Source organism: Rhodnius prolixus, unplaced genomic scaffold, assembly GCF_049639745.1.
Source record: "Rhodnius prolixus isolate KJV_2025 unplaced genomic scaffold, Rpr scaffold_3, whole genome shotgun sequence".
Taxonomy (NCBI): domain Eukaryota; kingdom Metazoa; phylum Arthropoda; class Insecta; order Hemiptera; family Reduviidae; genus Rhodnius; species Rhodnius prolixus.
Window position 1 is genome coordinate 15036173 of NW_027411603.1, and position 23296 is coordinate 15059468.

The following is a 23296-nucleotide window of genomic DNA, read 5'->3' on the forward strand; positions in this document are numbered from 1 at the left end:
CGTCACCATTGAACCAATACAATTTTCATTATATTATTGAAGCTATTATCTCCAAATTCTTTCCAAAAATCTATTTAAAAAAAAGAAAGATAGAAAGAAAATAAATTTATCACCCTGGGACTATTATCCTCTTGGAATAAATACATGTACAACTGGAGGCCCTATTGGTGCGGCCTGTATTTTAGATATTTATATTTACTAAAATACGAATAAAAATTAAGGAAATAAATGAATTCATTTCGAAAGAAGATGAGTGGAAAGGAGATAATTGATCAGAAGGGATTTAAAGATGGAAAGGGTAAGAGCATAGTGGACGGAAGATAAGGAGTTCCAGAAAGAGCTAGCGCGAATTAAGAAAGATTTGTCAAAGGATGAAGTACGATGTGAGGGAATATAGAGATCAGAGAACGAGATCTAGTATCTAGCGGGAATCGATCGAGAATTTGACTTGAAGCGTTGATAATTGAAACATATTTATTTAGACGCTTAGAGATCAATGAAAATTTGTGGGGCCGTTTTTGATCATTTTCGGCCACAGCAACTGTTTACTAGAAAATATAATAAACCGGATCTGAGTTTGATTCGGTGGCAAAGCAGTGTTGCTTTGAATAATTACAAGATATATTTCTTAATTAATTACATTACATTTTTATTATTTAATCGAATACTATTTACCGTCAAGCGAAAGAAGGCGCCAAATCATTCTCCACACAGACTGATTTATGGCAACATTGCGTGCAGAAAACAAGGCCAACATATATTTCCTTTACCTTTAATGTTGTACAACCACGTTGTTCTGCGGCGACTTCTTGGGCATCATTCTTGTAGACGAGCTTCGAAGGTTTGCTTTAGGAATCTGGGTTCATCCAGTCGGATCAAATGTACATACCAAGCAGTTGCCCAACTGCGAAGAGGTTTAGCAACAAGTCTAATGTGAATGGTCTGATTGCTCATCCTGAAGAATGTTCTGTCCTATCCTGCCACATCTTTAGTAACATTCACAAATTTCTTAATGATGTTATGTTCCATTTAATAAAAAGTAGTGCATTTTAAAATTAAGCTGAAATAAAATAGGTGCATGTGATACGGTACAGACATAAATAAATAATAAAAATTACATCTACTGGTAATAGGTGTTTCAATGCGTAATAAAACTTCAAAAATTTACTAATAATAATAATAAATCAAAAGGAATGCAAAAGTAGAATTTAGGTTACTCACTAGTACTCTGTGGGTTATGGTCTCCATCTCGTTGACTCCCTTCTACACGGATGTAGATTGTTTTTCGAACAGCCAGAAGTGAGGTTGATATAAAACGGATGTAATTTATGTTACTATTAAGTGGATATTCTTTAAAATGAATAATAACTAGAGTGAAATAAAGATTTAAACATAACAGAGAAAATTATTCAATAAATTTCAAATAAAACAAGTTGAGAACAAATATAAAAAGGCTAAGAAATTGGAGTCACAGCTCAGTAGTAATAGATAGAATAATGGATAATAATAGATAAGAGTATTAATATCTATACAATAATACATTATTAAATAAATTAATATCTTTAATGTATCGTACTATAGTAGATAGACAGATGGTTTGCTTTGTAGAGTCATTGTTTAGCGTACTTCTGGTACAGATGGTTCTTGCGTAAATCCTTTGGACTCTTCCATTTGCCAACGCAAGCAATTTTCGTTTAATTTGAGTTTTAAGTATTTTAAATAATCTTTTTCAGCTTTTTGTGTGATACCTGTTTCAAATACATTTTCATTCAAGATTTTTTACAATCTCTATTGGAAGGAAAATATTCTTTTAAACAAAGAGAGTTCCTTGCGGCCTGCTATTGGTCTGACGTAACAAAGCTGATAATAGGTTAACCAGAATTGTAACAAAAGATAGATAAAGACCTGTAAAGTTGGTAGTTTGTAATTCCATACGTACGAAATTCAATCCCTAGATGGTAATTATCCAACGGGAGCGAGCTTGTTGCGTAGTGTTTTGTTCATTGTCTCCATGTAGTTTGATTTGAGCGTGGGGCTTTCTCGTGAAATGTTTGTGGAAGAGAGATTCCAACTTATTTCTAAACTGCACGTCGGCAAAATAGCAACTTCTTTCTTCAGTTCCGAGGTCTCTTGCCCTTTCACTTCTTATCAACATCGTGTTTGTTCTGTTGGACATATTGGAGATAGAACATGTAGTGATTGTCTTGCAGTAATGTTTTATTCGATTGCATGCAAAGGAATAATTTTGTTTATTTTAGTTTTTTTATTAGACTTTATTGTTGGACGTTTCTTTTTTTGATTTTAAAATTAACATTTTTATGGCTCTCTTGTGAAATTAAATTAAATTACAAACGAATCAAATGAAAAGAAGAAATATTGTTTACCAAAGAATGAAATCTATTGAGAAAATATACAAAACATGTTCGATCAGCATTTTTCTTTTAATAAAAGATGGAAACGGCTAAAAAAAAGCAAAAACTTCCAACGATAAAGATTAACGCAAAAATAAAATAAACAAAAGAAGGTCAGAATAATGAGTTTTTATTCAAAAATCCATTTATAACAAAGGTCCATTTAAAAAATAATCCAGAAAATTAAAAATAATATTTTCAGAAATTTACTCAATTCACTTAATCTGCGTAAAAACAAATGTTTGCAAAATTTAACGTGTATTACATCTCAATTAAGTTTTTTTTTTCCAACGCAATATAAAGTAGGCTATTATCTCCAGTTTTAATAGTCGGATATATACTATATTTTTGTCTGAGAAATTAATAAGTTCCTTGTTCCTTGACCACTTAAATACTAACCAAGGGATACAATTGATAGATTTTGGCTGTACTTTTTCACTTCCTAAAATGTTATATAAACCCCAGAATTATAAATAAATTTAACCGTTGACATTTGTAATAATGTGTTGATTTAACCATTAGGTTTGAAATGGGGAGTGTCGAGTAATGTTGATTTGTGGTAGGGTTAAGATTGATTAGCGCTTTGGTTGTAGTCGGTAACCCAGGGATTCTATGCGCTCTCTCACTCTCTCTGTATATATATATTATGAGAAAGAGTGAGATAGAGAGAGTGAGATAATTGTGAGTGAGATGACTTTCAGGTCAATAAGCTTGCCGCCGCCTGTGGACTACAAGTACTGACAGTCTACCTACTCTCCTCCATAAGTGATCATGAGTGTTTGTGACTTGTTTATCGCTAGAGTGTTTCTGTTTGATAATAAAGGATCATACTGCCACTCTCTAGCTACATTTTTACTATTTCACTATTAAGCTGTACATAACCAATAACAAAAAAAAAAGTGAGTACTGAATTAAATACGAGTATTGGCTATTTGTTGACTGACCATATTAATCAATTAACGTCCCTAAAGAGCAAACAGTACAATAGGGCGAAAAACGGTTAAAAGGCTAGGGATATATATATTTTCCTGCTCCTAGGCATGTTCTCCCAGACTCCCTGATTCCATTACTGGATTTTCTTTTCAGAGATGCCGAGAGAGGGCACACCAGAGAGGGTACCCTAATGTTCCCACTATCATCACTATAAGCCGTGGATGCTACATCCACATTTTCAAGCTATGGCATTTTATTTATTTAAAAATTACTGAAATAATTATAAATAAAATATATAAATTACACGTAAAATAAATATTTCTCTGAATTATTAACAACCTACTTTAATGATTTTCAACCTAGTCTAGATTTGTTTGTTTGAAAGAAAGGTTTTCTTAAGTATTTTCACACCATCTACTAGAATAGAATTGTTTAAGGCGATTTTAGAAAAATAAACAAATTCTAAATAAAGTCCAGAAGCGATGGAGGCTAGAGCTAGAAAAAGCAGAAATTTTCAATAAAAAAGTTAAAACAACATTCTTAACTACAAATCTTATATCTTGATTAATTCGATAAACGAGTTAGTTGACTAAGTGCATGCCCAATTGAAGTAATAAGTACCATAATGAGTTGGGCGTACGGGAATAGAAAAAGTTTATAAATGAAATAATGATGCCCTAGAATTGCCGAATTTGGCAATTTCAATGAATTACCGAATTGGTTGTCAATTACAATTGATCCCGATGCAATAAGTTTACCACTTCTTTCAAGTTGCTATTTAATATAGTACTTTTCGCATATTAAATAGATGATTTTCCCAATTGTTTTCTTTCCCCTATGGGAATTGAATTTTCTTTACAAATTTCCTGTCCACACTACGAATTTGAACTTCTGAACTCTGTGAAGTTAGACGAAAATCCGTAACTCACCAAAATCCAAGAAATAAAACACCTTTTGACGGATTAAACAAGAGATAGTATTCAACAATGCGTTCTCAAATGCTTAAAAAAATATATTATAATTTTACCTTCACGAAGCGTTAATAAATAAATCACAGTTAAGTCCACTTTTTTAAAATTAATTTATTTAAAAATACTTTTTTTTGCGTTTATTTTCGCTACAATCAGCGCGTTGGCGCTATAAGTAACAGTGATAACATTAACAACAAATAACAGAAGAATACGAGTGGAGAAGTTACCCAGCGGTAACACTCCAAAATAGGCTATTAGTCGCTCTCTTCACTTGAGAGGAGATCACGAGGCCACTGTCTCTTTAAGGCGTCTTGTCGGGTTGTCAGGAAGAGTTCTAGAAGAAAGATTTTTAGCTAGAGGATTTATATGAGATTGCAGGTTGAAGTGGAGTTTTCTGTATCTTGTTTTAGCAAGACCTGTGTGACAAAAGGAATGTTAAGGTCAGTGTGTATAGTCAAGTTGGAGACATAAAAAGGAGCGTTTACAATAGTTCAAAGAATTTTAGGTTGTAGAGATTGGATCCTTTGGAGATTGGAGCGTTTGGTTGAACCCCACAGCTCTATTCCATACGCCCAGATGGGTTTTAAAATAGATGTATAAATTAGTCATTTTGTTGTCCAGAGAGAGTTTTGATCTGTCGTCTAAGAGTCTTTTAAGTAGTCGATAGCGTCTGTTCAGTTCTGTTCTTTTAAGTCTAGTGTGGGGGTTCCAAGAAAGCCTGCGGTCTAAGTAAAGCCCAAGGTAGCCCAAAGTAAAAATACTACATGAAAATATTATTATTTACCAACAACTTTTGAGCGATTTAATAACACCTATGTCAGTGGCTAAAATGTAAGAGGAAGGAACCTCTCCTAATTTTCTTATTTCAAGTGCAATATGGCATAGAGTTTCAAAAATGAAGTCGGGATTAGTTATAGACTCCCACATGTCATAGGTCCTAGGATAAAGAAGAAGAAAAAAAAATATAGGAAAAACCTCTACAGTTTGGCAAGGATAAATGAAAGCTGTAATGAGAGGCGTTGGTTGGGCTTTTTAGTCGAGCTGTGGCCGAATTGGAACAAGGCCAGGAAATTGGTAGAGAGAGCCCAATGGTCCCAGTGAAGGGCTTAACATGTCTGTAAAATGGATAGATATCAATCCTGGAAAACATTTATAAAGCGTGGAAAAATTTCAAGGGAAAAACTAAAATACCGTTGAAATTTTACCTTCAAACTTCCTGAAAACAATTTTACTATTGCATACTAATATTTTAAATACAGTCATGTTGCTAAAAGATTCTGTGGTAAAAATTATTTCCGTTTTTAATCAATACATTTTTCTTCAAATTAAACAGTCAATCGAAACTAAATGTTTTGACGATCTGTAGCAATTTCTCTTTAGTTATTTACTTCTATTTGAAGAAAGTAAGCTTTTGTTGAGATGGAAAAAATTGTCCATGTAAATCAGCTTCTAATTTTGCTCCTACTTTGAACCTGGTTAAGCCAGATTGTCATTAACATTTTAGAAGTTAAAGATCAAACATTTTAATTATTTACATTCACCACAATTCATCGAAAACCAACTTTGATCATCAGCGTTTGTCAAACAGTTGAAGCGGTTGTTTACGATATAACTTAAGTGAGTTCCGACGTCTGTGTTTTACAAACTTAAATTTATTTAGCGCTTCTCAAAATGAGAAAAACGCAATTGGAAAAATCTTATTAGCTATTTTCTTCACATTTTTGTGGCACAACATAATATGGTCTGCAAATAAGTGATAAAATTACTTTTGTGTTATTGGATGCCATAATAAGCGAAATATTAATGTTACAAATTATCTATTACTCACAAACTGGCACCTTCAAAACAACTACTGTTACATGTTTACACTACCTCAATATCATTGTCTCCCTGCCCCTCGCACTATTACGCTGGAGGCAGTACAAAGTGCGCAAATTCCTCGCCGCCTCTTTAAAAAGAGAGAAGGTTTGTCAAGGTACTCATGAAAGAGAAAACTGCATTGAGCTGACCAAACTGAATTTCAACATTTTTAATGATACGAGAGTTTTCTAACTTAATCGACTCATTTTGAAGGGAGCACAATAAAGGAAGTAATGGAAGGACTCCACCAATATTAAGTAAGGCTGGCTTGTATAACTTCTACCGCTATATCTCTTACATTGTTAGGCAAATATCCTGAATATTATTGCTACAAACCATCCTAAAAGCCATCAGTTTGGAATTTCGAAGGAACTACAGGTATTCCTTAGAAGCCATCAAATGTTGTGAAAAACCAAAATTCAGGGCAATTTTCCACTATTATTATAGCTCAAAGGAAATCTTTTCCCAATGTAAAAGAAACGTTTTATTTTTGTTGATTAAACAAAGAAAAGACAATGATTGAAGTGAATTCAAATGATCTATTCCAAAATTGTAGCATAAAGTCAAGTATACAGAATAAAAGGCAACCAACTCAAACACTAGTAAACATGAGAAACTCCAAACTGTTTGTGTTTGTCCTATAAAAGGATAAGAGTAAAGAATCTGAAGAGGACACGTCCATCCGTATCCTATGGTATGGTGATTTCATTCAGTATCGATTGGATACAGTGTTCAAATACTAGAACTATTTGAGGCCTGCGTTCAATGAAAGCACAAATGATCAACGGTTTGGTTCATACAAACAATCAAGTTTTAAATAAGTACTATTAAATTAACTTCTCAGAAATCAAATTAACCTAAAAAAATCCTGTTTTATACGAAGTATAGGATTATGTAAACATTATTCTTAATGCACAAAAAAGTATAAACCCTAGAAATTGTTTAACTGTAACTTGAATGTAAAAAGAGTTACGCTTGGAGCTTAAAACAGAACAGAAAACGAGGTGAATTAGTTATTGTTAGTGAAAATTGGCATGATTCTGAATATCTCTTATTATTCTGAAATTAGAAACATCTTTATTTATGTGGGTATCCTCAATTAATTCTCTTCTTGAAGATGTCTTTAGTCAGAGTTCCTTGCACCAGATCATTTCTGGTAAGGAGAACTACAGCAACCGTGTGTAAATTTCTATATAAAGTTTTTACTGAGAATAATGCTTTGAAGTTACCGGGAGTCTGTTCTATTTTGTTTCCACTTAGATTGACTTGTGACCTTTTTTGGAGTCTTCATTACCGATCACGGTTCTATTAAGGTGATTGATTAGCAAATATAAACTTAAGCAAACCCGCGAAATGAAAAAATTCAATCATTTCTTCTAAGTCTGAGGTTCCCTTCATGCTGGTCGAGTTGGCCCCTATTAGTGAGACATCAACTGGTGATTCGCCATCAATCACCCCTAGAGTGCCCCTTCATTACTAGACTTCTTTACGGCATTCAAATTTACAAGAACATCCCAAGTAATTTCAGCAAGCTGCTACTTCGCCTGATTATTGCAAAAACCAAAATTAAAAATGAGAATTATTTAGATATTTTTTTCGAGAATATTTAATTTTTGCTTTATAATTTTCTGAATCCGGAAATGGGCTTAAAGTCTGTAAAATAATTGATCATATACTTCCTGTCCCCCACCATTACAAATAATAATTATGCCAAAGAAGTTTAACGAGGATGGAAAGGATGACAGTTTAATTTTAATGCCGAGAACTTTACTTATTGCCATGTTAATGTTAACTTCAAAACTTAATAAAGTAATGAGTTTACGGGTAAACATGAAATTGATTTAAACGGATATTAAATCAAGAAACAAAATATCCTTATTAAACTGATCAGGTTTCTATTGAGTCCTATTATTTCGTGTATAGTAGATCTAATTAGACAACAGAATTACTTAGAAAATGAAAGATGATTTAGCAATGACGACACACAGATAGACATACTCTGCGGGACTAAATTTCAAGTTGTACAATACTTCAAACAACGTACTTTTCATTCTTAACAATATTTTTTTTGTCTTTTAATAAATTTTCTTTGACTAATATGGGTATCTAGACTGCTGTTATAAGTTTTACATATATCAAATAAAAAAGCTGGAATGTAGCCTCAGATCTTATTAATTTTTAAAGAACCTGCATGCGTTTCATTAATAATTTCGTGTAAGAGTGATGGATTAACTAAATTTTTGAATTACAAACCAGATTATTGTTTTGTGCTAAAAATTTATCAATTTATGTTTTACAGACTTGTTGACCATACTATGTTTTCACATAAGTATCTTTATGGAGCACGTAATTAATCTTTAGTTTATTTTAACCACTTCCCAAATCAATAAGTACATTTAGCACACAGACATAATTGCTCGTTCAAGGAACATATCGGACTTAAACTACTTTACACTTGACATTTTTAACTTTACATTTCATATTATTGTTAATTTTTTATCAATATTAAATATACATTTTTCCCGTCTATGTATCTGCATGGTTATGTATTACAGTAACTTCCTTCAATAAGCCAACGGCTTAAATTTAGTACATAAAGGAATACTATACAGGTTGTTTAGTAATTTTTAGCCACGTGTTGGTATATTTAGCGCATCTACATAACCATGGACAATGGCTAAACGTAAAGGGTTATGGCGTACATCAATTGTTTTTGTAAAAGATTGCACTTAACACCAACCAACATTTGGTAAAAGTTACCTATCAATATCAACGTATTGAATGTATTGGCTAGTTGAATTAGGGATGGCTGAGAAAGTAACGATTGAGATTAATAGTAAATAAACTCAAGCTCCCCACCGCACACTTCACCTACACCTTAACATTCACACTTTACAGACGACTACACTCAGTGCACGAACAAGGACACTCGTCAAGAGACTGAATAAAAATATCTCTCCCTCGCGTGCCGTGTCGAGGCTTTGGGGCTAGGATGGAAAAGAGGATCCTGGGCATTGAGGGAGACGTTAATCTGCGGGCTTCTTATCCGAACAATGTCTTTGGCCTCGGTTTTATCCAAAAGCCCCACCTGGAGGATACCCCTATTTCGGGAAATCGGCTAGGGAACACTGCCTCAGACAGGTTCCTAGGGGCAGGAAGGGGGAGGACACGGGTCGGGAACGCTGACTTTCGCAGCACCGGGCTATATCGAGGTATGATGGCCCAGCCGGATAGTAACCAGGTCCACTTGAGCGTCCGTGGAGGCGGAGAGAGTCACGTATCTCGATGAATTAAAGATTTTGTTATGGATCAACAAAATTCTTTTTCAGGGCAACCCCCATCAATTAATCCACTCCCCTCTCTTACCCAATTTCCCAACAAACAGTTCAATCATCTCCTACTCTCATTTCTTCAGTTTAAATTCTGCCTTCTTTTGTTAGCATACAATCAACTTTCAATCTTGAACCACTCTTTGGAAATAAACGGTTTCTAAGCCTATAAAATAACAAAATAATTTAAAAACTTCTAAATTTAATCAAAGTTACAAAAAAAATAAAATAAAAAAAGAGTTATTCTATTCCTAGGCAATATCAAAAAAGGGTTCAATAAAAACAATTTAAATTTAATCAAACAGTTACCAATAAAACAACTAAACACTACCCTCTCTGTTAAACCTCTATCCGGATACGAGCCAACAAAATTTATGTGTGATTTTAAATAAAAGAGGTAGTTTTTTTGTTTTTTTACAAAAATATTGAAAACTTAGTTACAATTTATTTAAAATAAATAGCGATGAATCTATTGCAAATACCATTTTTTAATTTGTTATTGGCGTCTATTTATACTTACGAAGTTTATCAAAATATTATAATAACAGATCCTATATAAGAATAGAATTCTTTAATATTAACTCTTACAAAGATATTTCAACTTGAAACACACTGAAAAAACTTAACACATCTAAACAATGCACACTTTTTTAAATAATAGTTCTAACTGAACTGCAGACCCTCTATCATGCTCCCCACCTCCACCCATGAGGGACGAGCACTCTTCACGATTCTCCCAATAATATGCACACAGCGTGTAGCCAATGTATTTAATTACTGATACCTAATAATATGCTGTTGAAATGGTTTGTTTCCCGGAACATTATGCTGCACCATGTATTGTAACGGATAAATCGATTGGCATTACGGCGATCTTATTATATTTGATGTTCAACAATACGGTAGAATAGATAATAGCACATATTATGGACTACCTGCAGTGTATCATGATATAAGCTGTAAATTGTGGTTAATCTGAGTATTGTTATTGTATATTACACATTAATTTCATAATATCTCAGAATTATTACATTAATTCAGTTATCTTTTTTTGATTTTCTACATTTGATGATAAAAACATCAATAAATTTGCTGAATCTATCACTAGTTTCTCCTGTTATTCTGAATGGGGAGGTAATGTTTCACACTGCACTCGTTATCAGGGAAAAATGGTATGAAATATAGGAATTTCTGAATGATTAACACCGCATACTAATTCCTTTCATTCTGACATTTTAAGACTTGTCAAGCGTCCGTCACTTTGTCACCACATTAAAAAAGAAAAAGAAATCAGCAACATAAGAAGAGAGAAGGACAAAAAACCAGACAGGAATTGACAAAGAATTACCCTACAATAAGATTTAGAGAGACAACTCTTCCACTGTTAACTTGTCTCAAAATCTCACATTATACCATATAGCACAGTAAGGGATTGGTCACGTAGTCTTATGAAATGACTATCATATTAATATCTATCCAACCTGTTTAGAACCAAATAAAAGTTTTACATTTCCGACTTTGTTTCGAGTTCATCCGTGAGGAATCCGAACAAGCTGTAAAGATATATGTCCCGTGAGGCGTCAACTGCAGCTTTGGGACCATCAAATGGGAAAATGGCGCATAATTTGGCTAACCTATTCATTTCCTCACATCCCAAAATGTTCACATGATCTGGCGATCAGGCCACTTTACTATTGGGTCAAAGGAGAGAGGACTTCTCCCTCAAACACCGCTCCGAGGGAGGATTATTATTAATGAACCATCACCAACCAAGCCACAGAAATATCCAAGATTAATGAAGCCAAAAAAGTACGATTTTTAAAATGGTAGACACTTCAAAAAGTAAAATAAAAGCATAAAAAAGAAAATTGGTGAGTACATGTACACAATTATATTACAGGTGTTTCGAAGAAGTTGGAATTTGTTAATTGGATTTCAGAAATTCCTGGAATCAAGGAAGCTGCACTGGGATGCGCAGCAAGTTATTTATGTGCACGCAAGAATGCACTAGCAAATATAATCTCCATTAAACTGCCAGTCTCCATCCGCAAAATTATGCAAATTAAATTTAACCAAACTACATAACTGAAATTATATTATTGTTGTCGTAATAGAAGTAACATATACAAGATTACCTCATAAAAACAATCATTCTTATATTCACAATGCAGTAATTTACAATTGAATTTGATTTATGATAAAAGCTAAATTAGGGAGATAGACAAAATGATCAGCAAACCATTCTAATTGAACACATTCGTAGAGCTGAATGCCCATAACATTGACAGCTGTTTAATGCCGGATGTTCAGTTAAAGAAAACTAATACCATCATTTAGAAGTAATATTGCAGTTATTAAACCGGTAAACTCAACAAGTGTCAGTTTACTCGCTTTGGTAGAGCATAATGTGTTCACACTTTAACTATGTGATCACTACAAAGTAGTGACTCATGTGCACACCTATGAATCTAATTATTATATTCTTTACTATTTCATTGAAGTGAAATACTTCAAAACTTCGTTATAAGTGCCTAATTATAAAGTTGAAGGAGTTAGATGAAGACAAAGTGTAAACGCTTTAAACCTGGCAATCAAATTTCTCTACATAAACAAAAGAATGTAATTCGTTCAGAACATCAATGAAAGAAACCGAAGACCACTCTGAAGGGCAACAAGTGTGCTTGAAAGGGTAGACGTTATTGGGAAAGTTGTGCACCCAAAACTATTATCCACTACTTCTAGGCTGATAGGATATTTAGCGCAATCGTTCTGAAAATGAATGCTTTCATTATTCATTCACGGGAAGACAATGTCAACATGAGGAAGAGGTTTGCCCTTTGGCTGTTATTAAAACAGATTAAGTGAACAACCTGGCAGAGCTCTTAGTCAGTCTTGTGGGACCACATGTGGGTCACATTACCGCGATTTCATGTTCTGTATAGTATCAAGAAGGCTGTAATGGAACAAAAATTGAATTCTTTACTTTCAGTAAAGAGTCCTAGTTAAATTATCTAAGTTAGGTGTTTGGATTTAATTTTTCTGGCTTTACCTCATAATGTATTGCAAGGGGTATACCAGCCCGAAGTTTTGCTCATCCGCAATGAACAGATTTCCTATTCACTGAGATCTTGAAGTAATTCTGTAGTAGTTAGATTTAGGATTTTTTTTTTCTTTGATTTCTCTTTCTCCGATTAAAATCTATTAGAACTTACGTGGGGAAAGATGGTCTGACGCTTGGCATCTTGACTCCATCTGCAAATAGCTTTTATAAATTGGTGGTTACGAAAAATATTTGTAAAAAAAACTGCACATCTTCAGAATAACGGAACAGTCACTTTATTTCAGGGACGCATCACTCAGACATCACGGATCTATTTAAGGAAACTAATAGAAAGGATAGATTATAGAATTTAACTAATTTTGGAATTATAAAAGAATAATATTTTAAAAGTAAAACCTTTGATAAAAGAATGTTAATTAACAGCGTGGAGTTCTCCTGCTTTCTTGAATAACAAGATTTATTGCTTATGTTTTGTACTTTTAATGTTAACATGTTTTTATAGAATGTCCTGACAAAGCTTTTTTTTTTACAGTTAACATTTTTTGAATGGCCTTAATTACTGGTGGCAGACCATTATACAGTAGAAATGCCTCTGAAAAAAAAGAAGATGAAAAGTTCCATTCATTTCTATAAAAAAAATTGTCAAGTGCTACGTAATTGGAGTTTTCTACAGTATTAGTTTGCGACGGAGAGCTTAAATTTGTTGGCAGGCAATATTTTTTCATTTTGCAGAATGAATTGTTTAGGTTTCATTCGGTTTTTTAAATGTTTTTAACAGGATATTCTTCTGTCTAGTTGTTTATAGGGGAGAAGGAAGTTGGAGAGCGAAAGGATTAAATAAATAAGATGTCGCAGAATATAAATACGAACAATGTTTCAGGTTTCCCCGCAAAAGGGCTACAATACTTTTTGTTTAATTGATAATTTAATTAGTTCTAGGGGATTTGCTACGAAGAGCTTTTATTGTTTCATCATTATTTGTTAGCCTAGGTGGGAAATCCATGCTTGAGAAAAATGTATAAAGCAAAGTTGCATCATCACTAAATCAACATTGAAGTTTCTTTTATTTTAAATTCTGTGGAATATAGTACGATTTTTTTTTGGTGTTACTTTACTAACATCTTACATTTTTTGTTTAAACTTTTTCTGAATTGTGATATTGAGAATTCTGGACTCTTAAAATGGTCTGTAATATTGAGAATCTGTATTTAAAGTTCCATGTGAGCCCTTCTTTACTACTGGATTACAGTGCAACAAGATAACGTTGTTTTATTTTTATTTAATCCAGCACTGAGGACTCACCACACGTTTTGATCAGATAAACCTTAATTTATTGTAATTATTTCTTTTTTTTTAGCTTACCCTTGCAACAATCATCTTTAACTCAACTCCATTTCCAAATTTATTTGAGGGAAACCAAATATTTGAAGTGAGTAAAAAAAAAAGAAAAAGTTATATGATGCTCATTATTCTGTACTCATTGCCGGAAGTTGTAGGAAATAGGAAATGAAGCACATCATCTACACATACTCACTTTCACATTAACACATTTGACGACTCCCTATTCTCTGCACAAACGCCTTGAAACTAAAGAGAGCCACAATAGAGGATCTTTTAGGTCTGGCTTTTAACACAATTTCTTCTCTTTACTCTACAATTTAACTTTAATGAATGTCCTAATGAATAGAAAATGCCCTCTTTTCATTTGGTTTTCTGAAAGTTTTTTTTTAAAAACCTATTTGTACTTTAGATTTAGAGTAGATTAGTGATTGTTAGAACAAATTACACGTATTCTAAGCTGCAAACTAAGTAAAAAACTCATTCCGAAAGGTACTGATGTATTTAAGTTAGTTCTCGAACCATAATTTCTAATCTTGTTGGCTCAGTTCCTAGTTAGACAATAGCAGTGTTTGAGGCTCCGTTACCATCGTCTGGTATTTTTGGATACAAAGAACTAAGCCCATATAAATTCGGTTGTTAGTCCTCAAATACCAATTTTATTGAAGCTTGAAATTTACAGCAAGTAAACAAAAACTGAGGGGAATTTGAGTAAAATAGATCCTCTTTTTTCTTCCGGATTAATGCCTTGGAGGTGAATATAGAATTCTTTTTATTATTAGGTATTTGGAAATTAATCTAAAATGATTAGCTCTAAGCCGATTAAAAGGAATATTAAGCAGAAAGAAATCGTACCGTAAAAATAGGCCACAATGAAAAGCCTTCAGTTGATATATTGAATCCAATCAGAACCCCTGTATGTAATGAAATCGTATCACTTCGTTCACGCCTAAACTGTTACCAATATTAAAAATAAATAAAAAATAAAGTTAATATTTCTTTAGATTGACTCACTTTAAGCTCTATCCAGAATCTCATCAAAAGCAAAGATCAAATTTAAGTTTAATAACAGCAAATTTTTATTTTTCGGTAATAATCTCTTTTGATAATATAATGATTACAGAAATTTGATGCTAAATTTAAGAGAGGGACTTTCATTCGCTTGCTTTGTTATTGTGCTAAGAAATGAAGGAAAATTAATCGAATTTAATAGCTTAGCTTCATCCAAATAAGGTAAAATGACTCAATAAAATACTAAATGGTCTTGAATATTATGAGAATGTGGAGCATATACATTTTCCTGTGCTAAAATTACCTAAACTTTACCACAGTTATTGAGTCATTCAGAGGAATCGCGACTAATACTTTACTGTTTCGAAAATATTAGGAAAAATAAGATGATTTAAAAAAAAAAAATCTGGTGTAAAAACATCAGCCGATTATGAAGGAGGAAAACAGAGGAGAGGTGAAGGAATTCGATCAGAAATTAGGAATCGAAAAACACTCCCGAAAATCACTGATTAGGCAGTAATATAGAATGTATGTAACAATATATTTATAGCAGGCCGAACTAATTCGTACACATAGTATTCAGATGAGAAATAGATGAATAAAAGGTGGTAGAAATGACTGAGGAGAATAAAGTTTCTTTCTTGAGATAAATTATAACCAAGCAATTTAATTATTAGGTACAAGAAGGTGAACATTTGTGGATTGCGGTGGTTATGTGGTTGAGAGCCTGTTTAGACTATATAATGTTAATATGTTAGCTTTACCACAGTTTGGGGAGCTGTAGTAAAGAGGAAATCCGTTTTTCCCGACATTTTTCTTACGTTGACACGTTTAGGATAAGTTCTTTTGAACACTACATCATCTAGCTAAAGGCCCGCCATTAATTACATGTTATGTGATGCAGCGTATTACATTACTAATTCGTGCAGCGTTCCATTAAACCTGGTAGTGTGTTGTTTAATTTTCAAAGTAAAATCTATATTAGCCAGAAGCCATTAAAAGACAATTTTTCCATACGAATGCTTTAAAGAAAATTTTGTATTACATAAGCAGAATACTAATTTGCTACGATCGAAACGAGTTTTAACTTGATTAGTGGAGGAATAGCCTTAATGCAAAAGATAAATATTTAACAGTTACAGCACATATTCACAGTATGGATGAAATAGAATTTAATTATGTACGAATCTGTCACACTAAGCAGGAATGGATAAAATGCTTCAACATAGTGCACGTGGTATTAACTCTAAAAACGTTAACTGATACTCTAGTGAGCCAGATAAATACCAGAAGATCCTGTCACGTATTCAATTATCTTTACCTGCTCGGTCAGCTTTTTACCCTGTTATTTCCACTAGCCATTTGGATTTCACGTTAGATTTGTCTGTCCAGGTTGTATCACGGTAATAATTGAGCAGGAAAACAAACCTTTCACCATTTTATGGTTTTGGTTTTTTACAGAGAACATTTTTTGGACATAAAATTTTCAAAAATATGATTAAATTAGATAAACGTTAAGCTGAAATTCACCACATTTTCTCTGGGTTACCATTTTGAAACTAATAACATTGAAAAATTTAATTCAGCTGCAAAAGAGGGTGGCTAAACCAAATTTCATGTGATCCTGAGCAATTAAATATATCACAGGAATTAGCCCAAGTTCTTCACTATTTCTGTGACTGTGATTTCACGTCGGACATATAGTAGCGACTAGTTTTGGAGTAGCTACCCAAATTTAGACCAAAGTGTAGGGGGGATTGTCATTGGTTATCCAACAAAGAGATTCTATTCATTCAGACCAGTGGCCAAGTCAAGGGCGCCCACTAGGAATTACCAATCCAAGTAAGCAGTCCTATGAGTAAATAGCCGAGGGCCGAAGGAGGACCAAGCCCATTGCCCTTGCAGACTTAATCTGACTTTTTTCATCTTTGTAACAACAAAAACTAGGCTCAAAAAAATTTCCACAGGTGCCCAAGTATTTTGGTCCAGCCTCTGTGCAGACTAAGTTGGAAAAGCAGAAACGGTTCCTTATATGCTGACTTTTAATCACTAGCTCGCGATTTGAGACCTGTAGTACTTAGAAATCACAGGAGATAAATGCAAGAAAAGGCTGGAAAAACAATGGACCTTCTAGAAAACAAACTGTTTTTCCTACTAGAGAAAAATATGTACAAGGTTTTCCTTCTCGCTAACTCAAGGTGTCGGCACATTAACCTCTTTTAGCAGTACAGAACTCGCCTCCTGATTCTTCCAATACAATTTTTTAGAATCAGAGGGAGATTTTAACATAAACTCAGGAGAAATGAGAAATAAAAAATTGTTTGTAAATAGTAGAGAAATACATTGATATAGAACAGATTTTTTTTTCGGTTTCTTTAGCATTGCACACAGGTTACATTTATCATGTTCATTTCTTTCACAGAACATTAATTTTAGTCAAACTTTCAAAGCTTTTATAGGGAAAAACCTCATTCAACCTACTTTATTTGAACGGAACGCTTGGTGATTCAGTTTTAGTTAACTATGAACTGAAAGGAAATCATGAAAAGTTTCTTCGCCGACACGACTGAAGTGATGAGATTTTGTGTTCCTTAAAATTTGAAATTAGCCTTTTGCAAACTAGAAATTCTTCGGCGATTTATTCCGTCTTCATAACTATATCTTAAAGTAATACAAACTTGGGGTGGTGCAAGTTCTAGAAAGACATTGATGGATTTCTTCCGCTGGTTCTTCGGAACGTAGTTAATTTTCTGCGACAAATATCATCTTTTTTCTTTTTTGAATCGTTAGCTTATTGTACGGCTAACATTTTTAGCACAATTTTCAACTGCTTTCACGCTCTATTTTCCTTCGTTTTTCTGTTTTGAAGTTCCTAGAACTCGAAAAAGTGGTTATCTTAAAATGTTTTAGCAAAGAAAGCAAAACAAGAAAAGGACAGTACTGAGAAGACCTAAATTTGAGTAGAATCAAGATTATTCTGGTGACTGGCCCTCCTTACAGGGCAATGTAGGTTCCGGAAACATCTTCAGGGTAGGATTTAACCCAGAACCCCTGTGTAGGCTTTCACATCATTATAGAATGCGTTGCCTTTGCGAGAGAAATGCTTGCAAAGTGTTTAAACAGGTTTTGTAGCTTTTGAATGGCTTTTCGAAATCCATTTTTGCTTTGGTATTTTCTATTTTCAAACTTCTTTTGTCCAAGTACGCACAATATTACACACTTTCGTTATCAGGGGATTTTCCAATGTTTGCTCAATTTTATGCTTTTGTTCGATTGTTCGTTTATTTATTAATTTATTTATATTAGTTTTCCCGAATGAGGGCATTTATTTATTTGTGCTATTTCTTCTTTTGGTGAACTGATAAGAAAATTCTATTTCGGTGAGAAGATGTGACCCAGACATTATCAAGTTTTAATGACGTTAAGTCTGTGATTTTCCCGCTGAAGACATGAATCATTAGGGACTGATATTTGGGCACAAGTTGGAGTTAAACTAAAATATATTGTTGTTTTTAGATGTTACTGAGTTAGGCTAGTGGTGCCTGGAAACTTACCAGTGGCTGAGCACAGATTCCTAGCATTTGAACGCCAAAGTTCAAATCTATAATTCGAAACTGATCTTAAAGCTACGTGTCATTAGTGAGGAATATGAGTGAGAAGTTTATTAGGGACTACATATTACTAGATAGTCATTTTAGAAACGTTCAATGTTAGTTATTAGTCAATTCAGCAAGCTTGGTGATTTTTAATATCAAAAAACGATCCCTCGAATTATTTAAAAAAGTTGAAATTTACAATTGTAATAAACATTGCGATTCTTTTCTGTAAACTTCTTTTTTTTTTTTTAAGAGAATGCGATTAGAGATAAAAAGGCGGAGAGCTGTAAAGGATGCAATAGCATTAGCTGTGGCGAGTTCTAAAGTTAACCCATTGTTTAGGCGGAGCTTTTTTTTATAATGTTGTTTTAAGAGAAAAGCTGGGAGTATGACTTAAGCCAGAAGTAAATCAGCCACGAGTGTTACTTTATTTTTGTTTTTTAAACTTTTTTTCTTTTTATTTTTTTAGGTTTAGGAAGTTTCATTTGTATTTTCTGAAATAACTCTAGTATATTTCGCAATGTGTCAGCCAACGTAAATAAGTGTGACCGACCGCACTGTTACGTATGAGAGTGGTTCAATGTACAACCAACCACCTAGTGAAAAACATAACTCTTTTCAGTTCAAACTGAAATAAAAATGATAAAATATGATAAATACATGAAATATGATAAATTATGGATGGAAGGTAGACTTTACAGTCTGGAAGAGTTGCGGAGTAAGTTTGGAGCAACTTCGGTTTGTTCTTCAGGAAGTGGGTCAGAAGAGGATTCCGCCAGTACTGGAATTGAAAATTTATCTGACGGGACCCTTCGAAATTGGTTAAAAGAAGGTAAATTGATTAAAAGGCGAATATTCAAGAAAAGAAAAGCAGAAGAATCTCCTGAGAAACGTCACACTTTTCGTCGGCCACAGACATCGAAACCTCTCTCAGCAAAGAAAAAAAAAGGGGATAAGAAAATGGAAGAAAGAGGATCCGGAAAAGAAGACAAAGTTGAAGAAAAGGAAAAATCAGGGGGAAAATGTTCAACGTAAATGTGAATTAAAAGAAGGATTAACAAACCAGCCTCTCTCAGGTAATAAATTTAAAATAATTTTCTGGAACGTTGAAGGATTTAACAAACTATTTAATATAGATTCGGACTTAATTAATTTTTTGCGGAGTAGTGCTGTATTATGTTTCACGGAAACTTTTATAACTAGTCAGTCTATAATTAAACCCACTTGGTTAGATAATTTTTGGGAATTTAATTCTATTGCTATTAAAATATTGAAAAAAGGCCGACCTAGTGGAGGTATTATTACTCTTGTTAACAAACTATATTGCGATGACGCGAGTTTATTACTTTCTTCAGAGAGAAGCTTATTTGTTAAACTTAGAATTAACTCTTTCTCTTTAACTATTGGAAATATATATTGGAGTCCTTTGATGGACTCGGATGAGTGTATTCTGATGTTAGAAGAATTTATTAGATTTCTAGATAATTCGGAACACATAATAATTGGAGGTGACTGGAACGCAAAGGTTAGCGATTTAAATCAGATAGAAGATTCAATATTCGAAGGTTATAATGTTACTGGCTTTAGGAGTAGTTTAGATGCATTTTGTAATACTAGAGGAAGGAAATTAGTAAGATGTATGGAGGAATATGGTTTTATACTGTTGAATGGTAGGACAATTAGTGATAGCCCAGCTCAGATTACTAATATTACAGCTAATGGTTGCAGTATCGTGGATACTGTATGGTTATCACCTGATTTAATTGAGTTAGTGCATGATATGGAAGTCTCCTCCATTCCAGAACTCAGCTATCACTTACCTGTAATTCTTTCTCTAAATAAATTAAATAAACATCTAATAGAATGTAAGGTTCATGACAGAATGGAAAAATATTGTTTATTTTTTAATGAAACAAATATCAAAAATTATTTATCTATATTAGCTCAAACAAATAATATTTACTTTAATTCTGACTGCTCTGAATTGTTGTATAATAATATGGCAGACTGTTTTATGTATTGTGCACTTTCGTCCGGTCTTATAAAAGTGAAGAAAAATGTATGCTCGAGTTTAATTTTCAAAAATAAGTTATGGTATAATGAAGAGTGTAGAACAGCTAAAAATAATGTCAAAACTTGTTATAAAAATTTAAAGAAAAACGGATATTCTGAGTACAATTATATCTTACTTTCCGATAGTAAAAAACAGTATAGAAAATGTTTAGAAGAAGTGAAAAAGAAATTTTATGATGAGAAATTAAACTGTTTATCTGACGTCAAGAACTCCAAAACATTTTGGCACACTATTAAATTTTTTAATAAGAATAAAAGAACAGATATCCCAGTTTTTATTGAACAGTTTAGCTCCTATTACAAAGATTTTTATATGGATAAAATTACTTTGAATAATGATTTATTCTATGTTTCAGACCCAGTTTTAGATGGGGATATTACACTTTCAGAATTACAAATAGCAATTGGTAACTGTAAATTGAATAAAACGCCAGGGTCTGACAATTTATCTTACGAAGTCTATAAAATAATGCCCCCAAACTGGGAACATTACGTCTTAAATTTATTTAATAACATTTTGCATACTGAAATAGTACCAGTTAAATGGACTGAAATCCTAATGTTTCATTTGTACAAAAAAGGTGATCCTTCTGATCCTGGTAATTATAGGGGAATTGCTTTAATAAATTGTATTGTCACACTTTTCACGTCGATATTAGCAAATCGTATAATGAATTGGGCAAATAATAGCAAGATACTTCCTGAGGAACAAAGCGGGTTTAGACCAGGAAGGGGATGCGTTGACTGTATTTTTGTCTTAAATTCAATAGTAAATATTAGTCTGGGTTATAGAAATAAGAAGAATATTTTTGCAGCATTTATCGATTTCAAACGTGCGTTTGATTCGCTTGATTATAGCAAGTTATGGCCCAAACTTCATGAGATTGGTCTGAGCGCTAAAATTATCAAAACTTTAAAAAGTTTATATGACCGGGCAACTATAGTCCTAAAAGATAATTCTACAATGGAAACTGTAGACGTGACTCAGGGTGTCCTGCAGGGTGATTCGTTGAGTCCCCTAATATTCTCCCTATTTATCTCGGACCTGATTGTTCACCTAAAAAGTAGTGATTGCAATGGCGTTAATGTTGACCATCATACTGAGATTACTGCGTTAATGTATGCCGATGATCTTGTATTACTTGATGATAATTGGGCAGCAGCAAATAAAAAACTAAAATCACTTTCTGTTTATTGTCACCAAAATTCTTTAACAGTAAATCCTGATAAATCTAAAATATTGATTTTTAAAAGGGGAGGTAGAGTGAAATCTATGAAACCCCTTTTTTACGATAACTTCAAAATTGAAATAGTAAAACAATACATTTATCTCGGAGTGCTTTTCTCTTCTTCAGGCCTTTTTTCACTTACAGCTGACCATTTTATTAGAAAATCACAATTAGCATCCCGTAAAGTTAGAGAAATTTTAATAAAGTCAAAATCGGATTCGCTAGTGACAAGAAAAAAATTATTAGAATCTATGATTAATTCCGTTTTATTATACAGCGCAGAAATTTGGGCTCCATTATATTGCAGTAAGTTAGAATGTGTTCAGACCAGATATTTTAAATCCATCTTCCATTGGCCACGAAATGTGCCTAATCATTATGTACGTATAGAAGTTGGGTTAGAGTCTATTGAAACTGAGGTTCTAAAAAAGATGGTTAGATGGTGGCATAAAGTTCAACTAATGGATGGTAACCGCCTCCCAAAGATATGTTTGAATATTTTAAAATCCCTCAGTATTGACAGAATATCTATGGTTAAATTTAATTGGTATACTCAGTTAAAAGGAAAATTGGATTCTATTGATGCAGTTAGCTTGCTAAATACTAGCGAAATGTCACAATTTAAGGATGAACTCAGCAGTAGCATTCTGAAATTTCAGAATAATAAATTTTCTTTAGACATTAACGCTGTTCTGCATTCAAACTACAATCCAGACTTCAGAAAGATAAGTAGTCTAACGCTGGGTGAGCAATATTTGTCTCTTAGGGTGCCAATTATAAAGCATAAATTAATTAGTCAAATGAGGTTATGTCAGCCTCGTTCATTTCAAATTACTTCCTCTGGATTCAGAAACAGTTTTCAAACAGATACCTCCAATTGCCCTATATGCAGTATTCCCGAAAGAGAAGATTTACAGCACTTTTTATTAAAATGTTTAAGGCTGCAATCTTATAGAGATAAATACTTGAATAAATACATCTCTAGTATTTCAGATGTAGATGTTCAAGTTCAAGCTCTATTAGATGTAGCCGATATTAACAAATTAAATGATTTATTTTATTTTATAACAAGTGCCTTCAAAATGAGGAATTTCGTTTTAAGTTTATAAAAATACTTTTATAATTTTGTTTTGTTTATAATTTTTTATGTTTTTAAATTTTGGTTCTTTTTATTTTCATTCGATTGGAATGTATATTTTTAGTTATCAATTCAAGTTTTTATATATGTTTTATAAGGTTTTATTTTGTTGTATTTAACCAAACTCCATTTGTATAGGGTAGAACCCTTAAAACAAATAAAATTATTCTATTCATTCTATTCTATTCTGAAATAAAAATATTTTGCCTGCGTGGTATTTGGATTATGGCCGATATTAATTTGGCTATCAGGCTTCAAAAGCGCGTTCGTTTGATAAATGATACACACACGGGTATGGAAACTAATTTACCACTAAACTTGTTTTAGACATAAACAAGCGTACAAT

The 23296-nt window shown here is 33.0% G+C and overlaps 1 protein-coding gene across 13 annotated transcripts in view; it reads right to left on the reverse strand.

The window, feature by feature from the left end:
• The window catches only part of LOC141453690 (uncharacterized), a 493018-nt gene that overhangs the window by 139702 nt on the left and 330020 nt on the right, over positions 1 to 23296 (reverse strand). The window contains exons 1-2 of one of the 13 annotated variants that reach the window (XM_074127188.1): positions 1222 to 1930; positions 771 to 986 (exon numbers count right to left, since the gene is read on the reverse strand). The exons of 8 other annotated variants lie outside the window; for them this stretch is intronic. The gene's annotated coding sequence lies outside the window, so the exon portion shown is untranslated. 4 more of the 13 variants (XM_074127189.1, XM_074127193.1, XM_074127192.1 and 1 more) reach the window with 4 other exon arrangements.